This window comes from Coregonus clupeaformis, chromosome 40 (genome assembly GCF_020615455.1).
Source record: "Coregonus clupeaformis isolate EN_2021a chromosome 40, ASM2061545v1, whole genome shotgun sequence".
NCBI lineage: Eukaryota > Metazoa > Chordata > Actinopteri > Salmoniformes > Salmonidae > Coregonus > Coregonus clupeaformis.
In genome coordinates this window covers 4,402,740-4,428,083 of record NC_059231.1, presented here as the reverse complement: position 1 = coordinate 4,428,083, position 25,344 = coordinate 4,402,740, and the positions used below count along the sequence as shown (strand labels likewise).

General features: G+C 43.3%; 1 pseudogene; it reads left to right on the top strand.

The window, feature by feature from the left end:
• The first annotated feature begins 1,514 nt into the window (after nt 1-1,514).
• Nucleotides 1,515-25,344, top strand: LOC121554918 (annotated as a pseudogene).

Here is a 25,344-nt window from a genome sequence, read left to right as displayed (position 1 = left end):
ACAGTGAGATGGAGAGTGGGGCGTGCGGTTGTCAGCTATTTTAAGGTACGCTTGTATCACTCACTACTCGACATCAGAGATTGGGATTCCATTAGTCATTTACTTCCACAGAGAGGTAATATGTAGAGAATGGGGTGTCTAACTCATTTTGACCCGCAGGCCGCGTTCGGTCTTCACCGAGGTCCGGATGGCTGCACTTAAAATGCATTACATTTAGTCTTCATCAAAATTTGCTCTATCCCAGGGTTTCCCAAACTCGGTCCTGAAGTGCACATTTTGTTTTTAGGCCTAGCACTACACAGCTGATTCAAATAAATATTGACGATGAGTTGGTTATTCGAATCAGCTGTGTAGTCAGTCCTTGGGTAAAAACTAAAACGTGGGTCCCAGGACAGAGTTTTGGAAACCCTGCTCTGTCCATTGCTTTTAGAATGTCCAATGCTCCCTGACTGTCTAGCTTTCATTTTGTTTACTGTTAGCAAGCCGGACAGAGTGAAGAGACTGTAAATGAAGGTTTATTATCATTTCTACACAGTTTGGTTTTAGTCATTTTCATTTCGATTGAGATTGTTTTTCCCCAAAAACATTTTTTTCTAAACAAAATAATTGAATGGGTTCTGTATGTTTGACACCTTATTAAGGGAAGAACCCAATGTATAACAGTACTCTCTTTTAGTGCGTTGGAATTGTGTGTACGTTTTATTGGCTACTATCCTTTGTCATCAACTCTGGTGAGTACTTGACAGATGATTGCCAAAGATGGGGTGATTTACTTTAACATTTGGAAAAGCGATGCAGTGATGCTGCAGTCCTTCCACACACCCACAGGACTACTACTCAGGTTGATGTGTAACCTTCTTGTTTGGTTTTTGATCTCTATCTGTCATATCTGCAACAATGCTGTAACGGTTGCTACCGGAGAAACACAGTGGGTGAACCACGTCACATACAGTAGAGTGAAATTCCTACTTCAAAAGGTCATGAGTCAAAATGAAGACGGGTAGTCAAATCGGTAGTGGCGATGTAGCCTACAGTATGGCATGCCATGTTGCTAAGTAATAGCCCATACAGTAAGTAACTAAACGTAACCTCTTTTCTCGGTACAGCTGCTCATACCTTTTCTGATGATACATTTTTGATGCAGAATTTGCTTTTCCCTCTATGTGAAAATAAGTTGTAATTCAGCAGATAACAAATCAAAATGTTCTACTTATTCAGATAAAACAAACGTAAAAGAGATACATTAAGTAACTCCTCCAGTCTCTGTGCGTCTAATTCTTAACTACACAGGATGTCCCTGTGGACTATTCTTCTGGCAGAAACAAGGTAAAACTAGAGAACTCTCATCTGGTTTGAGTCAGAGCCCTGCATTACCAACAGAGTTTAGGGGGTGAGTGGGATTTCTGTAACATGCAGTCCTGTAGGCCTCTTTTGGTTTTAATCGAAGGCCCAAACAGGCCAGGAAATGGGGCTAATCCCAGGTCTGAGAGGCACACGGGGACGTGATCTTAGCGATGGCTCGTGGACTCAACCACATCAAAGAGTCTTGCTCGTGGGTAAAGGGGACTGACTGACTGATGAAGGGACGAGCCAAGGCTTGAAGTGGAGGATGGGGTCACTTAGGGAGATGCTGGAGCTTCAAAGCCTCACCGCTGAGCACGCAACAGATACAGAGACACCGCAGAGAGAGACAGAGACGGAGAGAGAGCTGTGTGTTCCACAGGGCTGCGGTGAAAATGCTGCATCATCTGAGAGGGTGCATGAGAGATGGGCATGGCTGGGTGGATTATCCTGCTGGGGAAAGTTAGTAGATCTGGGTGATGTTAATGTTTTACCTGCTGGTTATCATTCTACCTGCTGGTTTTAACCAATGGGTACTAAGCAGGATATCCTTTTGATGAGTAAAAGGCATTTTAGTTGTTGGCATCGGCACCGGTGGAAACATTCAATTCTGACATGGCTCTGCTGAAAAGAGTTCTCTCTCACCTCCCAAGGTTTCATTTTAGTCAGACAGTAGTAGGTATGAAGAGGATCTGTAAGTATTGAAGGTGAGGCATTAATGTATTGACAGATAGATGAACTCACCATCCTGACCCACTGCTGTGTTCTGGTCTGTTCTGGTCTAGTCTGTTCTGGTCCTCAGGGTACTGAACATGTCTGAGCTGGTGGCCTCGCGTCCTGACCTGGCCACACTGAAAAAGGAGAACCAGCTGGTCTATCCAGTCCACAAGAGTCAGAACAGACACTTCCAGTATAGATACAAGCAGGTCCTGTCATGGTGAAGACTGACCTGGCCTTGACCGTACAGTACACAATGGATTTGGTGCCGTGTGTGTGTGCCTTATCATCACAGTTAACATGTAACAAAACTAACTCAAAGCAAATAGCTGTCCCAAGAAACAAGAGCCCAAACAAGCAAGGAAAATTAGCAGCACGCATAATTATTCTGTGTATTTAAAATAATAATAACAACAACAACACTTCATACGGTAATTGTTTGTCTTAATGAGCATGTCAGGGGCGCAACATGATTGGTTAATTACGGTAGGCCAACATGATGCTCTCTGGGTAATTGAAGTCACTCGTGTCGATCGACTGCATTGTCATTAATCAGAGGGTAAACATTAAAGAGAGGGGCACTCTAAAGGAAAGTAATTGTCGTTGATCTGCATAGGGAAACACGTCAATAAGTCAGTTCTGCAAGGCCCACTCAATCTACTTTAATGTCATTAACCCAGTCAAATATGGCAGCATTAAATAATACGCTACTCAAAGGGAATGTATCATAAAGAGATGTTTGATTGGATTCAAGCCAGATTGCTTTGCTAATTTAAATTATAATGCAGGGCTTTCGTTCTAATGAAAGAGAATGGGAGCCATTTGACTGTACTGATAAATGCACACTATGCTACATCCTTCCATGTGACACACACAGAATCTGCAAATGAACGGCACTGCAGTGTCACTTTGTGTGTCACTGACTGTGTGTGCACCCTCTTTCTTTCCTTCCTCCCAGCTTGGTGGAAGGTGTAGTGGCGTTCAACTCCTCTTTCAACATGGAGTCCTTCCTGTCCTCCATTTCGTCCTTCATGAAGATGATCCCGGACCACAGGCGCCAAAGACCTGGACAAGCTCATCTGCCCAAAGTGTCGGGTCCTCCACTTCCCCATCCAATTCCCCCATGTCACAAGGTCAGTGTCATCATCCCTGGCTGCAGTCATTTGCATTCTAGGGATAACCAGGCAACTGATTAAAGAAAGCAGAGTTGAGAGAGCGAGCGTTGCAGGCTCCTAATCCGACCCAGAGAGCTGATAGGGTCTGGGAGCATGGTTAATGGCAATCTGATTGACTGGAGAGAAGTTAGTTCTGTAAGAGTCAAGATTAGAAGTGACTACGGAGTTTTAATATCCTGTTTTGTTAAGGCCTATCTATCACTCTCACACGTACTGTCATCTGTATACGTTACAGATGTCGGTGTAACGTTACAGATGTCGGTGTAAGGTTACAGATGTCGGTGTAACGTTACAGATGTCGGTGTAACGTTACAGATGTCGGTGTAACGTTACAGATGTCGGCGTAACTGTAACGATTCCGGCAGTCTGAGTCGGTTCCTGTCTGTGTATTAGTTTTTCTGCTCGGGATCTCCAGTTTCCCGAGGGTTCTGGAACGCTCCCTGCCTGGTTGCCGGGCTACGTTGCTAGGCGGGAGCTCTCCTGATTTCCACACCTGCATTCCATCAGTAATCTGCACACCTGGCCCTGATCATCACCTTCATAAGCTCTGACCTGACATCCATTCCCTGCCGGATCGTTAGCCATGAACAGTATGTTTGTCCGTGTATCAGCCTTGGAACTTCTAGCGTTCGTTTTGTTGTTTTGCACCTTTTTGACTTGCTGTATACTTACCTCCGTTTTGTTCTATCTGCAGTCACTCACCCGGAACCTTCACCCAACCTCTGCCTGATGGTCGGCGGCTGCCGAGCCATTACTGGACCTACCACTGCACCCTCAACAACCCATCCACGCCACCCGCTCTGTTCCCTGGATTATTCAGCCTCACTCGTGGATCTATTAAATAAACACTCACCTTTGTTTCAACTTACCTTGTCCTGGTCTGCTTCTGGGTTCTGGCTTAGTAAACCGTGACAGTAACGTTACAGATGTCGGCGTAACGTTACAGATGTCGGCGTAACGTTACAGATGTCGGCGTAACGTTACAGATGTCGGCGTAACGTTACAGATGTCGGCGTAACGTTACAGATGTCGGCGTAACGTTACAGATGTCGGCGTAACGTTACAGATGTCGGCGTAACGTTACAGATGTCGGCGTAACGTTACAGATGTCGGCGTAACGTTACAGATGTCGGTGTAACGTTACAGATGTCAGCGTTTACTGGACCTATCTGAAGTGTTTGGGTGAGATGGTCAGCGGTGGCAACATTTAGAAGGAAAAGAGGTTTTCTGTTATCTCTTTTGATTGATTTAAGAGCTTCATCAGTATAGGGAACATATTTAAAACATTTGGTAAAATATTAATCACCTAATAATTATGTAATTATTACTTTGTGGATTGTTAGGAATTTATTTAAACAAGCACCACAATTTGCTAATTGTATTTATTATTATTTCAACTAAGCACCACAAATATCTATTATTACCACAAAATGGACTTAGAAATTAACTTCTGCTAATGTCAAATAATATGAGTTTACGTTTGTAAATAAAATGACATGCACATAGATTAGAGAACAGCTGTCATGGATGGATTGGATCCAGGCGTCTCTTTTATAAGCTGTTGTCTCGGATCGGTGATGAGGGGTGGTACTATTTTATTGCTATGTTCCAAAACAATGCACTCGCTGCGAAGCACTCCAAAAATCGATGCAACAGAGAGGGTCTGCTTCCTATCAGAGACCAAATCAAGAACAGACAATTCTTCACATGAAAGCGAGAACATCATAACAGTTTAAACTTAAATATTAACGTTGAAACACCAAATGTATTCTGACAAAGTCTGACTATTGGTCGCACAGGTGTGTGCGTGTCACCCCGACATCGGTGTTGCTGCTTGAACAATTCTCTGATGTATCACAGCTGGAATTTCTTTCATGATATCTCATATTTAAGCGAAACCATAATGCCCATATTTTCATCGGGCGGCATGGCGTTTATTGAATAGAAATTTACAAACACCTGATGCAGTTTTTTAGTGATTCCTGTGCTTGCTTTCTTCTTCTCTCTTTCAAGCCTTGCCATTATGTGACAGAACACAGTGGAAAAGATGAAAGCAGTTTCCGCCGCTCACCCAAGTTGCTCTGAGCTTCCTCTTGTGGCATATTATAGCTAATGATTTAGCCCTACGTCCCCTTAGGAGTTCCTTCTCCATGAAACTTGTGTGTGAGAGTGTGTGACCCTGCCTGCAGCTATTGTGTCATGCAGACTTTATTTTATGGCCTTCCCAATTAGAGCGAGTGTGTTATGTGATTTCAGTCCACTCCGATTTATGCTGGATGCACATATTCCCTCACAGGGACAGGTTTAACATTCAACATCATGATAATGCACTACCATATGACTAGCCAGCTTTTTTGCTAAGATTAAGAGTAAGGTTTGTTTATAGTATTTAGAGAGTATTTATTTGCCTTTTTAAATTTGAAGTACATTGAAGCAATGATGCAACTAATGTGTCTGAGCAGTGTATCTCTACATGCTTTCCCTGTATATTTGCTGGGGTGAGAAATACTGAAAGTGAGATGCCATGGATGATGCAGGCCTCTCGCCCAGAGTGATTTTCAGCTCATTTTCAGATGGTAATTTGCCTGATCCAAAGCAAACTCACAGAGTGTAAGTAAGCAATTATATGCATGGCCGACAATCCCTCAACATGCCCGCGGTCCTTTTCCAAACACAGTTAGTCCAGCTCTTTGAAAATATAAAACTCTCAGAGAAACAAACAGGGGAGAAACACCACATGATTGTTCCGTATTTGTGTTTTCATTGTCTCTGAAATGTTCTCTCGGTCCAAGCTCTCAAAGTGCTCAAATCATCTGGAGTGTTTGTGTTTGCGGTATCCATCTATCACTCGGCTTTAGAGAGGTGGACTTTTGTAATTTAATTGCGATTGACCTGAGCCAGCAGAAACCTGCGGTGAGAGACAAAGCTATCACATTTATCATGGTGGAACAGCAGGGCATTGACTTTCTTTGAGGATTGTCAGTTCACAGGTCTGGTGTGTGTGTGTGTGTGTATATATATAATGGGTGGGGGAATGCAGAGGGAGTAATTGAATCAATATGCACATGATCAGCAGGTGCCAGATTCTGGGACCCCACTGCAGTCCCCCATTCACCCCAGTTCTCTCTGAGGTCTTTGTGTGGCTTGCAGGCAGCGTGTATTTCTGTTCCTCTGGAGAACAGAACGCTGTCAGGTGTTCAAGGCGGAGGGAAACCAGATTGATCATGATTAGTCCGTTGTTATTTCGTTTTCTTACATAGAATGTGGAAGGAACCAAGGGAATGTAGGGTTATATGGAACAGGTTCTCCATTGCTAATGTTAAGAAACAAAAGGAGGGACTCTTTCATGTTCTTCCATGAAAAGATATCAATGCAGGTTTAAACTCTGCTTGAAAGCGTTGCACGTTCTTTAGGACCTCCCCTCTGATGGCCGGTTTTCATTAAAGTCCCTTAACTCATTACAGATAACTGAAGCAACTTTTAAGTTGATTGGGAAAAGGTTGTTCTTTTTTTGGCTACTTTTAAAAGCCATTGATGTGGCTCCTTGTGAAGAAGCAGTCAGTCAGTCAGCTCAGGTCTCAAATGACTGACTCCTGGAATGAGTCTGCTGGAGGAGCAGATGGCAGGATATCCTGTTTGAAACGTTCCTTTGACAAAGTTCAAATGCAACTGGACGTTTTCGCAACCGATGAAGATGGTTACATTTTAAAACGGGAGGACACAAATAATATGTTTAGTCCCAACACAACCCACAATTACTTCATTTGCCTTGTCAGTTGTGTCCTGTTATACAGTAAATGTTGTGTGTTACTGTTTGACTGATGAGACAGACACATCTAGACTTTTAGTTGAATACTGTATGTGTGAAAAATGGAGAGGTAAACCGGTTTGCATTAGTTTCTTCTTAGTGTCTAAGGACGGAGAGAGATTGTTGTTGTATCAGCCACCCCACATGGAGAACCTATGAAGAGAAAACCACCCCAAGGAATGTTGAAGGTTTTCCAGATTCTGGACATCTGAAGGCATTTGTTGCCACGTGCCTCGGTGAGCCTTGGTGAGGCTGTTTAGCCGTGGGACTGTGGGGACTTATTGGAAACATTAAAGCGATGGAGCAGAGGAATCTGAAAGGCAGTCTGGGTCTACTGGCTTAGTAAGAGGGGTTTGTGTTAAACAGGGGTTGTGTAGACAGACAGTAGACTGATTGATGTTTGGGATTTATTTACCATTGGATCAACAGGGTCGTTTTGCATTGCTTTAGGAAAATAAAATGTAACAGATCATTAAATGTATTCTGTAGTTCATATGGTTATTTAGTCACTTGAAGCTATGTGGAAAAGTGAAAATAATTCAGGCTACTTTGTGTGGTTGGTTCCATTACGCTATTTGTATTAGAACGTTGATGATACATATCCCCTTCCTGTGAATTGTATTCAGATGATTCTCTCACTTTGACTTTGTTCATGGATTGACTTGAGACTGATCCCACATATGTATCCCCTTGTTTACCACTAATGAAAACCTAGAACAATGTTTTGTGTTCAGCAGTATTATTTTACCATGTAATCTCTTGTGTGCTCCAATCTGAACTTCTAATCTTGATCATGACACTGTTGAGACAGAGACAAAGACAATGAGGTACATCCTTCCCGACCCTAAAGCTCACCCACCCAGTCCCGCCCCGCTCTGCCCCTCGAGGGTCAAATATCACCATTTGGCTCCTAAGCGTGTCATTTTATCAGACCACCCAACACTCTTCCCACAATCTCCTCTTCGATGACTCTCCAGTCACCGAGCGGCGGTCACCCTGCCTGCGAGGGCATGTGGAGGGAGAGGAGAGGGGGAGAAGGGTAGGGGCTGGTGAAGGGGGGAGGAGGGGGAGGAGGGGGAAGCCTAGCTCTCCTAATTAAACCACCCATGTTTAAGCTCATCGGTGACATGATGAAAAAAGCTATTGGTCGGTTGGAATAAGTGCTCAGCCCAAAGTATGATGACAGTGTACAGCCAAACTGCAGGTACAGCTTTCAGTCGCTCGTGTACCAGGAACGACCACAATTGGGTCCATATGGTGTCTTCGAAGTTCGGGGAACTAACCCTGATGATTAGGAACGAATTAAAGATCAAACCGTGTATTGGTGATTAGTCCTTAATACCAAACTTTAGCTAACACACATTGCCATCTGTTCAGTGGTGACATACTAAAGAAAAACTGGTGTTTTCGGAAACAAGATACACAATGTAATAATCTCGTAACTACCGGAGCATTGAAAATGATCACCTATTTATGTTGTACTTTTAGCACATGGCTAGTCTGCAATGTGTGTCACACGTTCTCAATAACAACAAAGTTTTTTTTTTTAAATAAAATGATTAGTGTAAAATATATAACTGCCTGTGACAAACGACTGATATCTGATCAACACTAACAATAAGTCCTGTTATATGTTACTTTCGTTAGTTAATCATCTACAACTAGTCAAATAAACTTGGATCTCACACAGACAATCTCCATTCACCAGAAACTGTAATAGTTTGAAACTAACATTTGTACTTTTCAAACGTTAACTATTCAGTATACCCATAGATCAGTCCAGTGCAATATAGTTCCTAAACATGTATCCCATTTTATGCCATTACACAACTGCGATTTATACCCGATACTTGAGATTTTAGAATGGTAGGCCGTCATTGTAAATGAGAATTTGTTCTTAACTGACTTGCCTATTTAAATGTAAATGTAAACGTTAAATAAAGGTTCAATAAAAAAAGAAAAAAAAAATCATTGAAGGAAAATGACAAGCATGTAACCACGACGACAGGTCCACAAAGCATTACATCATAGAAAGATGCACTTACCACAAATTCCTAATTTTGCTAAGCCGTATTGTACATTGCTTTTGGATACACTTCTTTTTTTAATGGTCATTAGTACAGTATACATGATACCAATTTTAGCTTCAAGATGCCAGCAATTGGAAAAAGTAGATTGTGCTGATTTATTGGCACATGGAACCATGTCGCATGCTCTAATTTTTAAAAACTCTGTGGATAGTGCTAAAACAATGATGTCATATCTGTATCCTGCCATCACGATTGCCATTGGAACATAATTACTTTTGAGTCTTGACTCCTGGGATGGATGGATGGTGCTTGCGTGTCACAATGGAAGGCGTTACTTTTATTCTATGTTCCAACCCAGTAAAAGACAATGATTCACGTTCCAGGGAAACAGTTCTGATAAAAACGGCCATGGGTATTGTGAGGACGGAGGTCAGTTTGATGTCTCAGTGCTCCATGCTGTACGGTGTACTTTTTTCACTCTCTTGTTTGCAATGCATTATGGGACCTTTATATCCCATTCTGTTGTTGTGACGACAAATCAAATCCTGACATGGGGATGTTACATGGGGATTTTCATGTCTAAAGCTAAACCTGAATGAAAACATTGAGCGGACAGGTTATATTTGGTGAGGGTATTACCGTCCGATCTCTGCTCCACAGCAGATGTCTGGGCTTTGTGTCTCTGGTGAAAGCTGATTGTTCCCGATGTCACATTCTGCAAGCCATATGCATATTACATAATGTCATCCTTTTCCCAGAATAATCAACACAGACAACTCACTATGATTTTATCTGACTTTTGGGTCTCTGAGCTCTACTGTTTTGCAACGCTGAAGGCGAAATGACATCCATCCTCCTCCGTCCTCATCGCTCCCCTTCCTTCCGTCCTAATCTCTGTCTAAGTCCGAACACTCGTGGGGGGGAATTCCCCCTGGGCCCTCACTCTGACCACAGCCTCCTATCACCATGATCGAGTGGACCAGCGTCCCTCATAGGGGTGCTGCAGAGTGGACCGATAGCTTCTGACTAAAGGGTCAGCTCGCCAGCCTCGTAATGACTGTAAAGTAGATGTTAATGTGCTTTAATGAACTGCTCCGTCCATGCCACAGAGGCTGATGCTTCTCTGGCTGCCTCTGGATCGGCTATAGTGGCTGTCTGGCCTTTCCTCATCAAGCCACTATTAGCTGGGCTAAATGCCCTATACTGGTTTTGAGGATTATGCTGATGAGATTATTTTGAAGTGTTGGCCTCAGGACAGTAACCTTGATGCTAAACCTTTGGATGGTTTTCTGTCCTGTACTCTATCCTACTCTGGCCACTCAATTACTCTGTCAGGTCAGATTCACCCTGAAGACGAAAGAGCAGAAGTTGTCTTAGACCATCTTAAAAAATGTAATATACATAATCCCCAAAATGAAGTATTTATCATGAGAAGGCCATAAACAATAACTAGTAATGCTGCATACCCCAACAAAGGTTAAAATATCATCTTTCTGATAAAAATAAAATAAATAAGAAAAATAAATATTTGCTGATGTATTTCCTATTCAACAAAATTATATGATTAAGGCTTGAAATGACTTGCTTTCTAAATATAGTTTAACAAATTATAAAATGACAAACTATAAGATTTCACCCTCCTTATAACTGTAAAATACATATTTGTATGTTTAGTGTTAGAGAAAATGTGCATATTTTCTGAACGTCTCTCTTGATTAAAACGTCTGCCCATTGCTTTGAACGTCTCACAGAACTCTAGCGTGGCTTCCTGAACTCGTTAGGAACTCGCCTTTCATCTCATATTAATATTGTGCGTCTTGTTTAAAATCTATGAATTATTTTAGATTACTGACTATAAATTGATCTCTGAATGATCTGCAGTGCCGAAACCACTCTCCCCTGCTGCGCAGCGATGTAAGGATTCCAGGCATATGTGTTGTTAGTGGCTGTGACGTAGGGTCCAGCCAGGAGTTGATGAACAGTCAGAAGAGGGAATGAAATGCTGTGAGGGACATCCCAGCTTCAAGTAGTGTCAGATTTCACATCCTGCTTCACACAGGCAAAATACACATACTCCTGTGTCCGTGAGAATCAGGGCTACAGCTCAGTGGAAGTCATTTCGATCTATGGTGTCCCCAGATCGATTTATACGCAAAAATGTCAGTCGGAACTGGTACCAGAGCCACAAAGGTCCCCAAAACAGGGAACTTTACATCTAAGAGGTTTTAACAGTGGTGTCTATTGTCGTTTATAACAGGACTCTGTTAGTTCTAACTCAGTTACTTTTGGGGAACCTATGCTTATCAACTCCTGTTACCACTGGAGCTATAGATTTTACCTCAACCTCACAAACAAAGAAGAAACCCCATCACCTACAATGATTCATTGTCAAAATACTTAGCATAAATATTTAGAGTAACATTAGCAAACAGCACAATAATACTGTAACTGAACAGCACATATGGCCTCCATGCTCCTGTCTCCCCAGAGCAGAGCAGAGAGCCCAGCCCTGCTTCACCATGGCTCAAAATCACTGCTGTTTCTCATTAACCGGGAAAAAAGATCAAATTATTTTTGACTTTGACTCCCCCTTCATCCTTTCACATTAAATGCAGATATAAAGTCATCACAGAAATTACTGTTGATTTATAAATAAGCTAATTGGCGGCATTTTATCTAAGTACATCTCTCTCTCTCTCTCTCTCCCTCTTTCTTTCTTTCTTTCTTTCTTTCTTTCTTTCTTTCTTTCTTTCTTTCTTTCTTTCTTTCTTTGTTTCTTTCTTTCTTTCTTTCTTTCTTTCTTTCTTTCTTTCTTTCTTTGTTTCTTTCTTTCTTTCTTTCTTTCTTTCTTTCTTTCTTTCTTTCTTTCTTTCTTTCTTTCTTTCTTTCTTTCTTTCTTTCTTTCTTTCTTTCTTTCTTTCTTTCTTTGCCGGTAGATATGGCAGCGTTTTAAGTGTCCCTCATCCAAATGTTTAAATGGCTTATCAAATTATATGTTCCCAGGGGGCTGTGATGCAGCCTCATTGGTCATACCTAACCACAAGTGTCTCCTTGTCAGCTCCACCACCGAGCCATCCGGCAGAGACGATCCCATGTCCATATCTGTTAGTTAATATATATCCATCTGCCTACTTTATCCCACTTTGTCAGTTTTATCAAGGTAATGCCTGGCAGCATGATTTCAGCAACACTGCTCTGAAAATAAAGGCTTTATAGATTCTAATAACGCAAGTGCATCGCTAGAGTCGGACAGTGCTTACCATAAAGCTTAGCTGTATGTTTTCATGCATTCCTTATGCTAATCTTTCCACATATAAGGCAATATTATCAGCCTCTATTCATTCTTTCTCCCTAAGCGAGCTTCATTATATGACAAGGAAATGTAGGAAGTTGGCATTAGGGAACTGTTTTTACCCAATGGAACCATATGCTGTAGCCTATAATCTACCACATTCCAGTTTGTTTCATTGTACAGTAGATGACTTTTCTAGAAATTGAAAAAAAAAAGGCCATAAACGCCATCAACATCTTATGGTAATGTTGCTAAATCTGTCAGCAGAGATTCGTCATGCCATGATGTCATTCTCACCACAGGATTATTCTGGCGTCAGTAACAGGTTTTTAATGAAAATCAGGATCGGTCTACACGCCACTGTATTTTCTACTATAGTTGCTGGTTCATCTGGTTCAGTTATAGTTGCTGAGAAAGATCAAGGCTGTGGGCGGTATGCTTTGATACACAGTGGGGTCCGAAATGATTGACACCCTTGATAAAGATGAGCAGTAATGACTGTATAAAACAAGTAATTCAAATAATGAGCTGTATTGTACGCTAAAAAAATTGGGAAATTAAATTATTATAATAAAGGTGTCAATAATTTTGGATCCCACTGTACTGTGGTCTCTTCCTCACCCACTGGAGAAATACAGGAATTCATAAAGCCAATGGGAATGACTTTGTGAAGCAGGAACTCTTGAGTAGTACTTATTGGAATAATCGTGGTGTGACCCTGAGGTCTCATACTGAAGTGGTATGTAGACTGAACCTCCACCTTGACTAGAGAGGTAACAATACACACAGTCTATAACACTCTGTAGGATGCAAAGCAACAGTTCCATAAATCTACCCTAGCCACGAACGCTTGCCGTGGTGCCAGCATTTTGAATGTGTTCCCCATTCCTTCGTCAATGATATCAGCATCTTTCCATGCTTGTACACTTCCTCGTTCTAGTCTCTCTCTCCAAGCAAAGCAACCTGACAAACAGAGTAGAAGATTTCAGTAGCATTGGAAGATCCTCCTCCGTTTGTTTTCATTAGTGATTCTGTTTTCTTATGATGCAAACCATTCACAATTCACAAGATAGATACAGTTCTATGAGGAGATTTTCATATCTACTTAGATTGCTGTGAAATTGAAGTGTGTGTGTGTGTGTGTGTGTGTGTGTGTGTGTGTGTGCATTTAGCCAAGGTAATTTATTGTTCACTCTAGTGTCTCACCAATACACACACACACACACACAGTGAATGTGATCAACAAAGCTCCCCATAACAGTTATTGTAATTGATGATGACAGGGAAGAAGTGGAGTCTGAACTGAGGCCCAGCAGGAGAGAGGACAGTTGCTCAGGGTTCCCCTGTCAGTTAAAATCCATGGAGTGACCTGGACTCCCCAGGCAGGTGGTGGAGGACTGGAAGGGCTGGAACAGGCAGCAGGACCAACCTGGCACAGACCATCACCACAACCTGCAACACATAGTTAGACACGCATTGTTGCTGTCACCAGCTTTGTGTGTGTGTGTGTGTGTGTGTGTGTGTGTGTCTGTGTGTGTGTGTGTGTGTGTGTGTGTGTGTGTGTGTGTGTGTGTGTGTGCATGGGTGAGTGCCTGGAGACAGGCAGGCCAGAGGCTCAACCCATGTCTCCAGGCAGGCCAGAGGCTCACATGGTCAACCCATGTCTCCAGGCAGGCCAGAGGCTCACATGGTCAACCCATGTCTCCAGGCAGGCCAGAGGTTCACATGGTCAACCCATGTCTCCAGGCAGGCCAGAGGTTCACATGGTCAACCCATGTCTCCAGACAGGCCAGAGGCTCCATGGTAACACAGTAGGAATAGTAATACACTAAAATAATGTAGAATAAAGTGAAGGCCATTGGCTATGAGAAATTACTGAGCTTTTTATTGTTAAGTGTAATTACTGGAATAATAATGTGCAGGATCATCATCGAGGGCCATTCCATAGTGTGTTTATGTCTTTCTCACATCATGAAGTGGTGGCAGTACAGTGTCTTCACGCTTTATCTAACCCCAACAGGCCTGAAGAGCTGCTGCGTCCAGTAGAACAGCAGGAAGGAAGGGGAGGAACCTCTCAGTTCCCCTCTGGCTCCCAAAGCGCTGTGCTCGAGCCCAGAGCCAGAGGCTGCCATGCTGGATCAGAGGGAAGGCACCGGGCAGGCTGAGGCTCCTTCTCACCCCAGGGAAGAGAGAGGGCCCGGGGGAGAGATGGAGGAGAAGGAAGAGTGGGAGTGAGGACCATGGGCCATGTCAGACCTCTTCATATCAAATCAAATTGTATTTATCACATGCGCCGAATACAACAGGTGTAGACCTTACAGTGAAATGCTTACTTACAAGCCCTTAACCAACAATGCAGTTCTAAGAAAGAATACCAAAAAAAAAAAGTTCAGCAATAAAATAACAAATTAGCGATGCTATATACAGGGGGTACCGGTACCGAGTCAATGTGCGGGGGCACCGGTTAGTCAAGGTTATTGTCTGGCCTCATTGGCGGTGAGTTGATTACTCCCCATCTCTCTGTGCTCCTATAAATACACACAAGTACACATATACAGTCAGTAATGATGAATTTCCGATGCTAACCGTAGTTTATTATGTTTAGGAAAGACTCCAGGAAAACCCTATGGATGGAGTTTATTTGTTTCAGAACTTGTGTAAAAGAAAGTGTTTGGCACCAACCGTGAAGGCTAGCGTGTTAGCATATCATAACGCCTGTCATGATTTACAGAAACAGCAAACACGTTGGGCCCAACTGGCCTGTTGTTACCTTGCTTGCTTTGCTGTGTTTGCCGCTCCTGGCATCGCACGGCATGATTTAGAACAAAGTAGTCATGCAAACCATAATCCAAAGATCATGTCGTAGGCCTATCCTGGAACCAACATGACCTGGGAATACTTCTCTAACAGCAATGCACGTACTTACCAACCCTGCGGAAAGTTATTTTCTTTGGATCGTTAGAGTGTTGTTTGACAACAAACCGAGGGCATGGAAAATTACTAACACACATTTTTGTGTAACAATGTCATAAAAAGGGGAAAACTAGCTAGATATTGTTGGTTTTGTTTTGAGCTCAAGCTTGAAGGCCGTCGTTAAGGATAATCTATAAACAGCTGTGCTCTTACAGTGGGGTTTCCCAGTCAACATCAGCCATAGAATGTAAAAGCACAATTTTAATGAAGTGGCATTTTAAAACATGGGTAAGACTTTATTTGGATAGATCCATGTATATGGTTTGTAGATGGTTTGTAGATGTTCAATAACTGTCAACAACATTTCAACTAACTATCTACTAACCTTAACCCTTATCCTAACCCCAAATGTAATCCTTACCCTAACCTTAGCCCTAAACCTAACCATATAACCTAACCGTAACCTTAGCAAGCATTTGCTTATCAACAGCTAGTTTGTTGATAGTATGACCATCTGTAGATCATCTATATGGGACTATTCAAATAAAGTGTCACCAAAACATGACTTGTGTAACTGTTAGGGGAAGTATCAAAATACTGTGGGTGGATTTGTAATTGTTGGCTTTTACAAAGAAATATAATTTACATCGTTCAGTGTTGTTTTTTGGCACACCATTTCTCTATTGCTGGCTCATCTGTGTTGGAGAGGGAAGACAAGTCTCTCTCTGTGGATTCAGATTTTTTTCCTCTGACTCCATCCTCCTTTCGGCAGCGAGGCTTAGTTTATTCACTAAAACATGTCCGTAAATCAGATTAACAACCGCAAAGATCACCAGTACCGTAGTTACTCGCTGGCGCCGCGATTTGCCATTATCACCATCATCCATTCTCCATTCTCCTTCCTGCTCATTGTTTGCATGGGCTTTCACCTACTCTTATATCATTTACAAAAGCAGCCATCATGTAATCTCCTCTAAACTGAGCAAAACATAGATGGATTATCATTCACAACATCAAGGCTTTATTCTAGGGTAAATTAGGATTTACAGTGAGGGAGGGAGGGAGGGAGGGAGGGAGAGAGGGAGAGGGAGAGGGAGAGGGAGAGAGAGAGAGAGAGAGAGAGAGAGAGAGAGAGAGAGAGAGAGAGAGAGAGAGAGAGAGAGAGAGAGAGAGAGAGAGAGAGAGAGAGAGAGAGAGAGAGAGAGAGAGAGAGAGAGAGAGAGAGAGAGAGAGAGAGAGAGAGAGAGAGAGAGAGAGAGAGAGAGAGGCCTAGATAATCTCCATTGAAGCTGCTCACAGTTTGTTTAATTTCATTCTCCTAATTTCTCTCTCTCGCTCTCTCTCTCTGCCCTCACTTTTTCTGTGCTCATCATTGGTTGCAGATTGTTAATCTACGTGTGGCCTGGATAGGCGTTCATCCTCAGATTACAGGACTGTTTTATTGCAGGCAGTGGCCCGGACGGCCAGGCCAGAGGGGATCAGATCTGAGCCCGCCCAGCCTGCCCCACCAGAGGACAGGACAGCTGTTTACAGGTGAAGATGGCTTCGTGCCACGGTAGTGATGATAATATCCAACCAGTGGGAGAGCAGAGCAAAGGTTAATTCTCTGTTACCAGGGGCTTTAGCTCCATCTAAGGTTGATCAGGATCAGCTTTTACCTCAAGAGGATTGTCCTCCTGGAGTATTTCTGATTGCAAAACAAGCAAAGCAATCAAGACGTGTAGACACACGCAGGCACATCGCTGAGAAAGAAACAGCAGGTGATGGACCAGAAGCACATCGCGGGGGTGTAAGACCCTCAGAATGTTACGTAGTACATGATGCTGTTTCTGATTCTTGACAATAGGACACCCAGTGACAGGGGCTAGACTAACGTCACCTGAGGCGCTTGTTGTTTTTCTGCTAATCCCTGTGTGTGAAGATACAGCCCATTGCCGTTCCCAAAGTTAAAGTTATGTTTGAAGAAATGTCTAACCCTTTGTAGTTCTCCTAGACGTATGGTTTGAAAATCCCCACTATCTACAGTGGAGCATGTTGTCAGGCCTTTGAATGGAGGACTCTCCTTGGTCCACTCCTACTGCATGTTGGTCTGTCTTAATCAATCTTCAACAACCAACTCTTTGTCTTTCAAGTGTCCCCTTAATTAGTGCGCAGTCCTTTGGTTTCTGGTGATTGGGCTCATTTCACAATTGTGCATTGGAGTAAATAGTATTTGAATTTTAAAACGCACCTCTTGGGTGCAACATAAAGTAGAATATTTAATCAAATTTTTAAATGAGGATCTTATTTTCTTTTGGCTTCTACGTGATGCATATTAATGAGGTTTTTCTGGGTAGTATGGAACGGAACATACTTTTTTCTTGATCATTTTACCCAGCTTCATTTGCCTTCATCTGTGAGGTCACGGGTGATAATGCATCACAAAGGACACATGAACAAAAGTACAGTGGATATAAAAAGTCTACACACCCCTGTTAAAATGCCAGGTTTTTGTGATGTAAAAGATTGAGAGAAAGATAAATCATGTCAGAACTATTTATTTATAAGCTTGGCACATCTAGACACTGGGATTTTTGCCCATTCTTCAAGGCAAAACTGCTCCAGCTCCTTCAAGTTGGATGGGTTCCACTGGTGTACAGCAATCTTGAAGTCATACCACAGATTCTCAATTGGATTGAGGTCTGGGCTTTGACTAGGCCATTCCAAGACATTTAAATGTTTCCTCTTAAACCACTCGAGTGTTGCTTTAGCAGTATGCTTAGGGTCATTGTCCTGCTGGAAGGTGAACCTCCGTCCCAGTCTCAAATCTCTGGAAGACTGAAACAGGTTTCCCTCAATAATTTCCCTGTATCCATCATTTCTTCAATTCTGACCAGTTTCCCAGTCCCTGCCGATGAAAAACATCCCCACAGCATGATGCTGCCACCACCATGCTTCATTGTGGGGATGGTGTTCTTGGGGTGATGAGAGGTGTTGGGTTTGCGCCAGACATAGCGTTTTCTGCCCTGCTAGTGCTGCCCCGGTCAACTGTAAGTGCTGTTATTGTAAAGTGGAAACATTTAGGAGCAACAACGGCTCAGCCGCAAAGTGGTAGACCACACAAGCTCACAGAACGGGACCGCCGAGTGCTGAAGCGCATAGCGCGTAAAAATAGTCTGTCCTCGGTTGCAACACTCACTACTGAGTTCCAACTGCCTTTGGAAACAACGTCAGCACAATAACTGTTTCTTTGGGAGCTTCATGAAATGGGTTTCCATGGCCGAGCAGCCACACACAAGCCTAAGATCATCATACGCAATGCCAAGCGTCGGCTGGAGTGGTGTAAAGCTCACCGCCATTGGACTCTGGACCAGTGGAAACGCGTTCTCTGGAGTGATGAATCACGCGTCATCATCTGGCAGTCTGGGTTTGGTGGATGCCAGGAAAACGCTACCTGCCCGAATGCATAGTGCCAACTGTAAAGTTTGTTCGAAGAGGAATAATGGTCTGGGGCTGTTTTTCATGGTTCGGGCTAGGCCCCTTAGTTCCAGTGAAGGGAAATCTTAACGCTACAGCATACAATGACATTCTAGATGATTCTGTGCTTCCAACTTTGTTGCAAAAGTTTGGGGAAGGCCCTTTCCTGTTTCCGCATGACAATGCCCCGTGCACAAAGTGAGGTCCATACAGAAATGGTTTGTTGAGATCGGTGTGGAAGAACTTGACTAGCCTGCACTGAGCCCTGACCTCAACCACATCAATTACATTTCAGATGAATTGGAACGCCGACTGCGAGCCAGGCCTAATCGCCCAACATCAGTGCCCGACCTCACTAATGCTCTTGTGGCTGAATGGAAGCAAATCCCTGCAGCAATGTTCCAACATCTAGTGGAAAGCCTCCCCAGAAGAGTGGAGGCTGTTATAGCAGCAAAGGAGGGACCAACTCCATATTAATGCCCATGATTTTGGAATGAGACGTTCGACGGGCAGGTGTCCACATACAGTGGATATAAAAAGTCTACACACGCCTGTTAAAACACCAGGTTTTTGTGATGTAAAAGAATGAGACAAAGATAATTCATGTCAAAAGTTTTTCCAATGTTAATGTGACCTACAATGTGAACAATTCAATTGAAAAAACAATTGAAATCTTCGAGGGGGAAAAATGAAAAATAAAAACCTTACAATAACCTGGTTGCATAAGTGTGCACACCCTCTTATAACAGGGGATGTGGCTGTGTTCAGAATTAACCAATCACATTCAAACTCATGTTAAATAGAAGTCATTACACACCTGCCATCATTTAAAGTGACTCTGATTAATCACAAATAAAGTTAAGCTGTTCTAATAGGATTTTCCTGACATTTCCTTAGTTGCATCTCAGAGCAAAAGCCATGGTCCACAGAGAGCTTCCAAGGCATCAGAGGGATCTCATTGTTGAAAGATATCAGTCAGGAGAAGGGTACAAACTTATTTCCAAAGCATTACATATACCATGGAACACAGTGAAGACAGTCATCATCAAGTGGAAAAAAACAGAGACATTACCAAGAACTGGACGTCCCTCCAAAATATATGAAAAGACGAGAAGAAAACTGGTCAGGGAGGCTTCCAAGAGGCCTACAGCAACATTAAAGGAATTTCTGGCAAATACTGGCTGTGTGCTACATGTGACAACAATCTCCCGTATTCTTCATTTGAATGGGCTATGGGGTAGGGTGGCAAGACGGAAGCCTTTTCTTACAAAGAAAAACATCCAAGCCCGGCTGAAGTTTGCAAAAACAAACATCAAGTCCCCCAAAAGCACGTGGGAAAATGTGTTATGGTCTGATGAAACCAAGGTTGAACTTTTTGGCCATAATTCCAAAAGGTATGTTTGGCGCAAAAACAACACTGCACATCACCCAAAGAACACCATAACCACAGTGAAGCATGGTGGTGGCAGCATCATGCTTTGGGGCTGTTTTTCTTCAGCTGGAACTGGGGCCTTAGTCAGGGTGGCAGGAATTATGAACAGTTCCAAATACCAGGCACAAAACCTTCAGGTGTCCGTTAGAAATCTGAAGATGAAGTTCACCTTTCAGCACGACAACGACCCAAAGCACACATCCACAAAAGCATGGCTTCACCAGAAGAAGATTAAAAAAAATTTTTTTGGGGGGGGTGAATAGTTATGCACGCTCAAGTTTTCTGTTTTTTTGTCTTATTTCTTGTTTGTTTCACAATAAAACATATGTTCCATCTTCAAAGTGGTAGGCATGTTGTGTAATTCAAATGATACAAACCCCCCAAAAATCTATTTTAATTCCAGGTTGTAAGACTTTCGCAAGCCACTGTAGGCTTCTACTTCCATCTTATACGTACGATATACATTTTACGGACACAGTGTATTTTACATTAGTTATCTTTTGTTTGTTTTTAATCCTATCCTTCATCCTTCACATAGCCTTTGTTTGTCACTCTCCCTCTAATCAGTGGGATGACGTCTCCCCCCGACTTGGTTGACTTTCGCTTGGGTAAACAGTCCTCATTAACAGATCTAGGTCATTAGTGGGGAGTCACGGCTCGCACTGCGATAGGCTGCACAGGTGTGTGTCCCACTATGTGTGTCTGTGTGTGTTTGAGAGAGAGAGAGAGAAGAGAGAGAGGTCGCTTCAGAGGATCTTCCTGACATTCATGTCCCACACATTAATGAACACTCATTTTCCTAGAGAAGGGGACGGTAGTGCAGAGAGCAGTGTTATCACAGACTCATTGTCCTCCACTCTATCTGTAATGGGGGAGTAGGGAATCAAAAGTGTAGGCAATAAGGGAATTAGCTTCTATCCAATTGGGAAGCCAATGAATATGAATGCTGGAAATAAGAATAAATAACCTCCTATAATACCTCACCTAAGGAGATCCCATGGAGGTACCATTAGGAGGCCTCTGTCGTAATGATGCTGCTTTGACCTTCACACACTATCCACTGTTAGACAAATCATGTTCCTTTTATGAACCAAATGTTATACAGTACTGTACAGTCGATTATTATAATTTAGAGATCTATTGGTGAGAAAATACAGTGCAGGGTGTTACGAAGGGTATTTATACTGAACCAAAATATAAATGCAACATGTAAAGTGTTATTCCCATGTTTCATGAGCTGAAATAAAATAACCCAGAAATTTACCATACGCACAAAAAGCTTATTTCTCTCAAATTCTGTGTACCAATTTGTTTACATCCCTGAGCATTTCTCCTTTGCCAAGATAATCCATCTACCTGACAGGTGTGGCATATCAAGAAGCTGATTAAACAGCATGATCATTACACAGGTACACCTTTTGCTGGGGGCAATAAAAGGCCACTCTAAAATGTGCAGTTTTGTCACACGACACAATGCCACAGATGTTTTTTTTTCTTGAGGGATTGTGCAATTGGCATGCTTACTGCAGGAATGTCCACCAGAGCTGTTGCCAGATAATTTAATGTTCATTTCTCTACCATAAGCCACCTCCAACGTCATTTTAGAGAATTTGGCAGTACGTTCAACCGGCCTCACAACCACAGACCACGTGTAACCACGCCAGCCCAGGACCTCCACATCCGGCTTCTTCACCTGCGGGATCATCTGAGTCCAGCCATCTGGACAGCTGATGAAACTGTGGGTTTGCACAACCGAATACAATCTGCAGAAAATGTCAGGGAACTCATCTGCTTGCTCGTTGTCCTCACCAGGGTCTTGACCTGACTGCAGTTCGGCGTCGTAACCGACTTCAGTGGACAAATGCTCACCTTTGATGGCCACTGGCAAACTGGAGAAGAGTGCTCTTCACGGATGAATCCCGGTTTCATCTCTACCGGGCAGATGGCAGAGAACGTGTATGGCATCGTGTGGGCGAGCGTTTTGCTGATGTCAACGTTGCGAACAGAGTGCCCCATGGTGACGGTGGGGTTACGGTATGGGCTGGCGTAAGCTATGGACAATGAACACAATTGCATTTTATCAATGGCAATTGATGCACAGCGATACCGTGGCGAGATCCTGAGGCCCATTGTCGTGCCATTCATCCGCCGCCATCACCTCATGTTTCAGCATTACAATCATATAATCAGTGGCGATTTTAGTAAAAATAAATAAACAGTGGGATGCATGCCAGCAAAGCCACTACACAACACTAAACAATACATGAATTACACTAGAACGGTGAATAAAGGGTCCCCACAAACTGTTAGTTCCCAGTTGTCTTGAACTCACTGAAGTCAAGTTTTTGCAGTTCCAAGTTAACAGTTGTTTTGAGCGTTGCACAAATCATGCTTCATTGACAGCATGGCCAATGTTGAATGTTTATAATTTTAAACTTGGACAAGAGACCTGTAATCCCAGATTTGGGACCACACAGCCACTCCACTGAATAATAGGCTAGTGATTGATTTGCAATGCTTGCAGTTAGCCACTGTCACTGATTCCTTCCAAACCACTCATTGGTGAATTTGTGATTTCCAATGTTTATGTCCAATGGCCGATGAGCACCGATACATTTTATCTATAATTTCTCTTAATTATTTATTTTCATATGACAAGGATTAAAATGGATTTGCCAGTAGATTGTCAACTTGATTCATGATGATTACTGCTAGCTAAGATTTTGAAAGTATGATGTTGACATGATCAGTCCAATCAAAGCTACTGTAGATATAGTGTGATTTGACGTAATTTTATCTGTGGCCAATTATCCTTGAGCCTTCTTGGATGGGCACTTCTAATGTAACTCTATGGCAGCACCCAAGGGGCTTGAATTTTCGAGCACTACCCTTAGACTTGGCGGTGACGTACTGTCCCCACGAGTGACAGAACACTGAGCTAGAGAACATTACCAACACCTACGCTCTGTATTTTCCGCTAGCTACCTTACCACCACAGAAAGCACTGAGCTAGGCTGAAACACCTGCATTTTGGAGGTGCCTTACTCAATAAATCAAATAGTCCCACCCCCCCATTTTTTAAAACAATAATAATTATTTATTTAGCTACAAAAGTGGGGCTCAAAACAGGTGGGGCTCTGCCCTGAATGACGGGTCACCACTGATTATAATGCACTGCACCATGTCGCAAGGATCTGTACACAGTTCCTGGAAGCTGAAAATGTCCCAGTTCTTCCATGGCCTACATACTCACCAGACATGTCACCCATTGAGCATGTTTGGGATGCTCTGGGTCGACGTGTACGACAGCGTGTTCCAATTCCCGCCAATATCCAGCATCTTCGCACAACCATTGAAGAGGAGTGAGACAACATTACACAGGCCACAATCAACAGCCTGATCAACTCTATGCAAAGGAGATGTGTCTTGCTGCGTGAGGCAAATGGTGGATGACTGATATCCTTATGTGAACTGTAACTCCGATTGTTGCGTTTTATGTTTTTGTTCAGGATATTGTAGTGCTTTGCAGGGGGCAACTAAAAACCCACAAACATCAACTATCACTAATGTGTGGCTTCAATTTGTAGAGTCATGCATGGCAGCCATTTTACTCCACAGTACTCAACACACAGGGATTGTCAGTGGAGAGAAGCTGCAGGGAATATTAGAAGGTCACATTATGGGCACATAACAGTGGGCTACATGGAACATTCCACCCTTATATCCCTCCTCTTGGTTGAGATGAGCGCCATGGGAGGTTTAGTGACCAGCGAGAACCAGGACCTATATCTTTATGTCACATCCAGGGGACGGCACCCTTTGCAGGTGACTGAGGTCAGTGTGCCCTTCCCCTGCCCCGGGGCTTTTAGGGTTCTATTAGACTAGAGAGACGAGTGCCTCCTACTGGCCGTCTAACACTTCCTAGTCCCAACCTGGTAGTCTCAGGCGGTCTCCCAGAACCCATGCCCTACAGCTTCAGATGGATGCACAGGGTCATACAGGGTCATACAGGGTCATACAGCCACAGGGTCATACAGGGTCATACAGCCACAGGGTCATACAGGGTCATACAGCCACAGGGTCATACAGGTTCATACAGCCACAGGGTCATACAGGGTCATACAGCCACAGGGTCATACAGGGTCATACAGCCACAGGGTCATACAGCCACAGGGTCATACAGGGTCATACAGCTATTTGCATGTAGTCAACGTTCATACATTTTTCTAGAGTTTATACTGGTGACAAACAGTAAATGACAGTAAGGTGAAAAGCCTACTCTCTAAACACATTTGCGTCATGGACCTTCACTGTTTCACCAATTTTCTGTTTTGTATTCACTAAAGGAGGTTGTTAATGATAATGAGCAGACATTCCCGTTAGCTCAGTTGACTGCAGTCCCTGTTCCATCCTTCAGATTAGCATGGAGGTGAGTGACTTGCACAGCATGACATCTGCTCCCCAGCTGAGCACAGCACCTGTGTTAACTAGGATCAGGTCCTCCCAGGGCCAACAGGGCTTCTCTCTGTGCCATCAGGGATCTCTGTCTCTCTCTCTGTCAGCTTGTTAAGTCCCCCACCTGGTGCACCACACAACACACTGATACCACAGTCAAGGGTCCTCTAGAGAGTGCTATGATCTTTCTCTCTTTCTTTCAGCCTTGCCTTGTGTATCCTGGCCTGTCTAGTACCTCTGTGTGAATAAATCACAGAGCAGAATGTTACTGGGAGGCGTTAGCTTTTGGGCACCTGCCGCACACCAGAGCAGAGACTGTGTGTGTGTGTGTGTGTGTGTGTGTGTGTGTGTGTGTGTGTGTGTGGTGTACGCAGCACCATCGAAAGGCCCTGAATTGTGTTTGGGGTTGAAGCGAACACAACAAAAAACCCAGAGCTCTTCTTCAAGACACCGCTGAAGCTGAAAGAGAGAGGCCTGGGCTTTCAACTGTCTGTCCTGGGGGAGACCTTCACCGATGTGCCAGGTACACACACACACACCTTTCTACAAGTGAAACATTTAGTGGGCTCTGGTTCGGCGATGACACTCGTTTTCGAAGCAGCAGTGGGTGTTTGGGTTTAAAAACGTTCTAAAGGTGAGTGAAAAGTTATACTCAGTTTATGACCATGTAGTATACGTTTGTGCACCCAAGGTGTTCTGTGTGAGTGTTCTGGCTTTCAGCGTGA